The sequence below is a fragment of the Crocuta crocuta genome, unplaced genomic scaffold, assembly GCF_008692635.1.
Source record: "Crocuta crocuta isolate KB4526 unplaced genomic scaffold, BGI_CrCroc_1.0 scaffold48, whole genome shotgun sequence".
In the NCBI taxonomy this organism is placed as follows: domain Eukaryota; kingdom Metazoa; phylum Chordata; class Mammalia; order Carnivora; family Hyaenidae; genus Crocuta; species Crocuta crocuta.
The window spans coordinates 3,736,670-3,743,626 of record NW_027533089.1 but is presented as its reverse complement, the minus strand read 5'-3'; the positions used below and the strand labels follow the sequence as shown (position 1 = coordinate 3,743,626).

Sequence of the window (6,957 nt, the reverse complement as noted above, 5' to 3'; positions counted from 1 at the left end):
ATTACATAAAACAAGAGATTGGCAGGCCTAGGAACACAACCAGCCCTCTCAACCTTCCTCAAAAAGTTCAACTCACCTAAAACCAGTTAGAAGATTAGTTTGTCCTTTAAGACTCTGAAGTTCTGAAGATACAATGGGTCATTTCAATCTATTTTTCAAATTTGTTCATTTCTAATATGGATCTGTATTACTTCTCAGAATAAAGATATTGATCCTGTTACTTAATGAACCTGTTTTCCCATTAAAATTGCCATTGAGGGGCGCCTGGGTGGTTTAGTCGGTGAAGCTCCGACTTTCGCTTAGGTCATGATCTCGCGGTTCCTGGGTTCGAGCCCCGCGTCCGGCTCTGTGCTGACTGCCAGCTCAGAGCCTGGAGCCTGTTTCAGTCTGTGACTCCCTCTCTCTCTGACCCTCCCCTGCTCACGCTGTCTCTCTCTCTCTCTCTCTCCTAGAAATAAATAAAACATTTAAAAAAAAAATTGTCATTGAATTTTAGACTGAGTGCCTCTAGAATGATCTTATCCATTTGCTTTATTTTACAGTCCAGAAAACTGAGACCAGATCCTACGAGGAACTTGTTCAAATCTGGCAGCATGTTAATTGCAGACCTGGAACTAGAACTTGTCTCCTGACTCCTGAGTCTATTGTCATTTTCATTAGCAGGTAAGGCCACTCTAAAGCTTTTTTATATTTGTCTGTGTCTTTTGCTGAAAACTGCTTCTTGCTCACTCACATCAGAATTACTCCATGTCAGAGAAGCAAGAGGCTCAAGTACGGATGGGAAACTTAGGTGCGATCAGAGCAAATATTTTTGCCCATATTTGAGTAAAAATTAGAAAAATAATTTCCTTTAATGTATGAAAGATTTCCCCATGGATTTGCAGCATTTCCAGGACTGACACAGGCTGCCACAAACATGAAACAGCTGCACAGCAAATTAATCTCCAGATGGTTACACCAAGTTGGCAAGATTTGAACTTCTTTTCTCATGTCTTCACCATCTCATCAAAAGTCTGGATATATTTTCATTCAAGTATGTCTTGTTTGTTTGTTTTTTGTGTGTGTCTATTTGGGTTGTTGTTGTTTTTTTTGTTTGGTTGGTTTTTGGGTTTTTTGGTTAAAACCAAAATATATGTGGAATAGCTTCAAGATCTTTTTAGAAACCCACAGAGCTAACCCTAACTGTAGCAGGCAAGGTGTGTGACACCAGGACCCAGGGAACCATCCAGATGTTTAAAACACAGAATCTCTCCCCCAAGCCCCATTATTACCATAGTGCTGTGCTCAGCCCACCCCGGTTCAATCTCCATCCCCATCGCTAGCTCACTGCTAAGACTCCTGCAGTCTAGCATCACATGGGAACTTGTTACAAGGACATTCTTTTCATCTCCCTAGACCTGCTGAATTAGAAACCCTGAGGGTGAGACCCAGCAATCTCTGTATGAATAAGGCCTCTAGCTGAGTCTCAATCACTCTAAGATATGAGAACCACCAATCTAGCCTATATCCCTTCATCTTAATTATCACCAGTAACAGGAGAGAAGCATGAGGCAATAATAAGGGAAAACATCTCTGTAGCAAATTCAATGAGGAATAAATAGAAGTCGAACAAACAGTTCAAGAAAACTTCAAAACTTCAAAGTTTTTAAAGCCTGTCCTATAATAACAAAGATTCATTGAATTTAGTTAAATGCAATATGCAAAAATTTTGCATCTCATCTTACAGTTAAAAAGAAATAAAGAAGGGTGCCTGGGTGGCTCAGTCGGTTAAGCATCCAGCTTCAGTTCAGGTCATGATTTCGCGGTTCATGGGTTCGAGCCCTGCGTTCAACTCTGTGCTGACAGCTCAGAGCCTGGAGCCTGCTTTGGACTCCATGTCTCCATTTCTCTCTGCCCCTCCCCAGCTCTCTCTCTCTCACTCTCTGTCTATCAAAAATAAATGAAAATTAAAAATTTTTTTAAATAAAAAGAAGCAAAGAATGTATGGGGTAGGGAAAAGACAAGTGTGGTGGATATGTATTATGTCAACTTAGCAAAATTTCCCAGAATCCCCTTCTCTACACAGTACTAGGTGAGTTTGGAGCACATGAGACATCTGTATGACATTTGAAAGGTGAAAGAGGAGAAGCAGTCATCTTCCTTTTGTGCCAGGAAGGTCAGTGCCAGGCTGATGCAGCTCCTGGACATTGTATTTCTGTGCCCTTTCCTTGGGTGGCACAGACCAGGAGCCAAGTGCACAAACTTCTCCAGCTCCTGATAGATCTCTCACTTCAGCTTCTGCAAATCCTGGGCCAGGTGCATGTTTAGTTCTATGACAAAGAATGCCAGCTTTTCTTGTATGATATGCTCATCACCTGAGTTAAAAGGAGTCTGGAAGGAACTGATTCAGGGCCAAATTATCTTCAGGACCATATAAGTTGTGCAATCACAACTACATGAAGTCAAATCCTTAAGATAAATTCCTTTATACTATGCGTGTATGTTGACTTTTATATACAAAGGACATTGAGATAGATACAGATGATATATATGATAGATGAATATGGATACTGATGCAGATATAGATATAGAATGGGTATGGCTGAGGATGTGGATATGCACATAGGACATAGACATGACCCAGACATAGAGATAGATAATGGTTTTTGGATCAGATTCTAACTGATACAGATTTAGATACCTAGAAATGGTTGCTACTGTAACAAAAATTTTAAATGTGAGTGAGTGGCTTGAGATGGAGTGAGAGGCAGAAACTGGAAGGACCTTGAGAAAAACGTTCGTGAGAACCTAAACAACTTGGAAGATACTGCTAATGACAGCTTGACGTGCTCTAGCAAGGGTTTAAAAGACAGTCAGCGAGTGGGTAGATACACTGTGGTACATCTAGACAACTGAATACTATGCCACACCAAAAAGAAATGAAAAGATGTGGAGGAAACTTACATGCATATCACTGAGTGAAAGAAGCCAATCTGAAAAGTCTATATAGTGTATGATTACAACTATATGATATTCTAGAAAAAGCAAAACTGTGGAGGCAGTAAAAAGATCACTGGTTGCCACAGGTGAGGGAGGGATGAACAGATGGAGCACAGAGAATTTTCAGGGCAGTGAAATTACACTTCATGATACTGTAATTGTGGCTATATGTCATTATACATTTGATAAAACCTATAGAATAGACAAGAGTGAACCCTAATATAAACTATGAACTTTGGGTGATAATGTGCCAATGTAGACTCATTAATCATAAAAAAAAAAAAAAGATACCACTGCAGTGTGGGGTGTTGATAGTAGGCAAGCTGTGTTTGTGTGAGGGTGGAGTGGCTGAGAACTCTACTTTCTGCTCAATTTTGTTGTGAACCTAAAATGGTTCTAAAAAATAAAGTCTATTTTGAAGGCACATGGATGGCTCAGTCAGTTAAGCATCTGACTCTTGATTTTGGCTCAGGTCATGATCTCACAGTTCATGAGATCAAGCCCCACATCAGGCTCTGTGCTGACAACACAGAGCCTGCTTGGATTTCTCTCTCTCTCTCTCTCTGCTCCTTATCCCAGGCACATACATGCACACATGCCCTCTCTTTCTCTCTCTCAAAATGAATAAACTTTGAAAAAGAAAAGAAAAAATAAAGTCTATTTTTAAAAGAAAAAGAAAAAAGAAAGTGTGAGAAATGTTACTGAAAGCTGGAGGAAAGAGTGTCCTTGTTATGTAGTGGCAGAAATGTTAGTGGTAGAAAATGTATCTAATGAGCTAGATGATCTAGCTAAGGAGGTTCCCAACAGGGTGCTACGATGGCCACCTGCTTTCTTTCTGCTCCTTATAGTAAGATGTAGGAGGAAAGACCAGCTGAACAAAAGCACTTACATGTAAAGAAGCCAAGACTTGCTGAGTTCAAAAAAGAAACTTTCCACTCTCAGCCCTTCTAAGATTCTCAAGTGAAGAAATGACTGCATGGGGCACCTGGGTGGCTTAGTCGGTTAAGCATCTGACTTCAGCTCAGGTCATGATCTCACTACTTATGGGTTCGAGCCCCTCATCAGGCCCTGCACTGACAGCTCAGAGCCTGGAGCCTCCTTCAGATTCTGTGTCTCTTTCTCTCTCTGCCCCTCCCCTTCTCTCTCTCTCTCTCTCAAAAATAAATAAATGAACATTTAAAAAATTTTTTAAAGACAGAAATGACTTCAAGACAAAGATCAAATCCAGTGGAGAACTATCAGACCCTTTCTTAAGACCTTAGAAAGATCCAAGGCAGTACCTGGAAAAACCACTCAGTCAGACCAAAAAAAAAAAAAAAAAAAAAAAGTCTTCTAAGTCTAAGACCAAGAAGCACAAATTTGCTCCTTTAAGCAAAAATCCCTCAGAGATTCTTAAAAGTGATATCTCAGTGAAAATTTGACATGACTAGGGCCATTTTAAAATAAAGTCAGAGAAGTCACTGTAGAAAAACTGCCTTATCCATCTTTGCTTGATCTAGGCCAAAACCTGTGGACCAGGCAAAATGGCAATTGTTTTAAGCAATTGTTTGAGAAATCAGCAGAATGGACATCCTGATCACAAGACTGATGACGGCTGTGGACTTTCTGAAGATAAAACCACTAGTCAGTCAATGTTAACCCAGAGTAGATTAGCTTGTGAACACACATAGAAAACCTTTTTTTTTTTCCCCTCTTCTTAACTTCTGTAGTTCCCCCCAAAACCTATTCCCTTTTCCTCATAAAAACCCCCTTGCTTTCACCCTATAAGCAGGAAAGCTATTTAGGTAGCTACCTGAATCTGTGTTCTCTGAATTGCAATTCTTTCATCCTAAATAGACACTCATTTGCCTTATCTTCTGGTTGACATGTCTCAGTAACCTTGTAGGAAGATCAAGGTGAAGAGAGGCCTATCTTGAAAGATGTATTTGTGTAGCTTCCGTCTAATAGACTGGATTATAAGTCAATTCATTAAAAACTTACAAAAATTTTAAGAAGAATTATATCTTCTTGGATTTATGAGTCAAAGACAGTACAAAGAGGTCTGTGAATCCCCCAAACACTATGAGCTAGAAGCAGGTTGAAAAAAACCACTCAGCTGCAAATGCTAGTCATTTCTTATGAAAAAGGAAGACTCAGAGGGTAGAATCAGGAGCCCACAGAGCAGAGGCGAGAGCCTTGGGAATCCATCCCAGGCAGTAGAGTTGAGTCCTGATCAGGGAACTAGCAACATGTGACTAGCTAGACTACAGCATTGCCATAGACCACTGACTGCTGTGAGATGCCTATTTTCTCCCCTTATTGCAGGCTATGGATTGCTATTAGCCTACACCTTTCCCATAATTGTTGGATACTAGGCATTAGAGGGGACAGAAAACTTATCTCTTTAGTCCACAGGTCTTCAGATCTCAAGAAATATTAAGGAGCTATACTCAGATGTGACTTAAATGATGCTTTTCTGGACTTTGAGCTGATATGGTAATAGCATGATATTCAGGAGTCTTGTGGAAGGAGATCAATATATTTTTAAAAAATTTTTTTTAATTTTTTAACCTTTACTTTAGAGAGAGAGAGAGAGAGAGAATGTGTGAGCGGGAGAGGAACAGAGAGAGAGGGAGACACAGAATCTGAAGCAGGCTCCAGTCTCTGAGCTGTCAGCACAGAGCCCAATGTGGGGCTTGAACTCACAGACCACGAGATCATAACCTGAGCCTAAGTCAGACACTTAACCAACTGAGCCACCCAGGCACCCCTTAAATGGGAGAGACATAAACCATTGGTAAGTGGTCTCAAGGACAGCCTCTATTGACCCTCACCTTCATGTATTCATGTCTTACATAGTCCCCTGATACTGAATCATGTCTGTCCCTGTGTCATCAATACAACAAGGCAGAAGTGACAGTGTGTGACTGCTAAGATCAGGTCATAAAAGAGCATTTCAGCTTCTCTTGATTCATTCAGTCTAGGGGAAGCCAGGTATCATAGAGTAGGAGACCACAAAGCACCACCCCAAAACATGCTTCTTTGGCATAAGAATTGTTTTGAGAAAGAGTAAACAAAAGAGAAACTCTGAAAACAGAGTAGAAGTTACCCTTTTGTAAGGCAAATGAATATTTATTTAAAAAAATCTCCATTTGTAAAGATGTCTCTCTATTTGCAACCAGGAAGAGTATTATTCGAAATCACACTCTTATCCATGGAGAAGACACTTAAATCTGCATAATAAACCCTACTCTTATTTACTGTACTTCTCCCATTCATCTTCCCATAATTGGCCTCCCCCAAACCTTTGTCCTATTCAAGCTGAAGACTGTATTTAAACTCAAATTATAGAGCACCTGGGCAGCTCAGCTGGTTGAGTGACTTTAGCTCTGGTCATGATCTCACTGTGAGTTCAAGCCCCACTTCAAGCAGTGCACTGACAGTGTGGAACCTGCTTGGGATTCTTTCTCCTTCTCTCTCTGCCCCTCTCCTGCTCTTTCCCTCTCTCTCTCTCAAAATAAGTAAATAAAAAAGCTTAAACCCAAATTCTATCCACTCCTTTGTATTACTTATCTCCCCATTTTTTCTATGTATATATGAGATATACATGTTAATAAACTTTTGTTTGTTTTTCTCTCCTAATCTGTCTTTTGTTACAGGGGCCCCAGCTGAGAACCTAAAAAGGTAGAAGAAAGAAAGATTTTTCCTCCCCTATAATTCCATGAGGAAACTCAAACAGCCCCATGAAGAAGCCCATAGGGAGAGGAACTATATTGCCTAGCCAATAGCTATATGAGTAAACCACTTTGGAAGTAGACCTTCCAATCCCTGCTAAGTCTTCAGATAATGGGAGCCATAGCTGACATCTGACTGCAATATCATGAGATGCTCCTAAAATCTTGACCCACAAAACAATGAAAGATAATAAATGATTATTACTATTTTAACTATCACTAAATTTTGGAGTGATTTGCTACACAGCCATAGGTAACAAATACA

At 40.1% G+C, this 6,957-nt stretch overlaps 1 long non-coding RNA gene across 1 annotated transcript; it reads left to right on the top strand.

The window, feature by feature from the left end:
* Window positions 1-548: 548 nt before the first annotated feature.
* Window positions 549-6,856, top strand: LOC144216750 (uncharacterized). The gene is made up of 3 exons (XR_013330735.1): window positions 549-663; window positions 885-1,033; window positions 6,618-6,856. It is a non-coding gene; the product is annotated as an uncharacterized LOC144216750 (long non-coding RNA).
* Window positions 6,857-6,957: the final 101 nt, after the last annotated feature.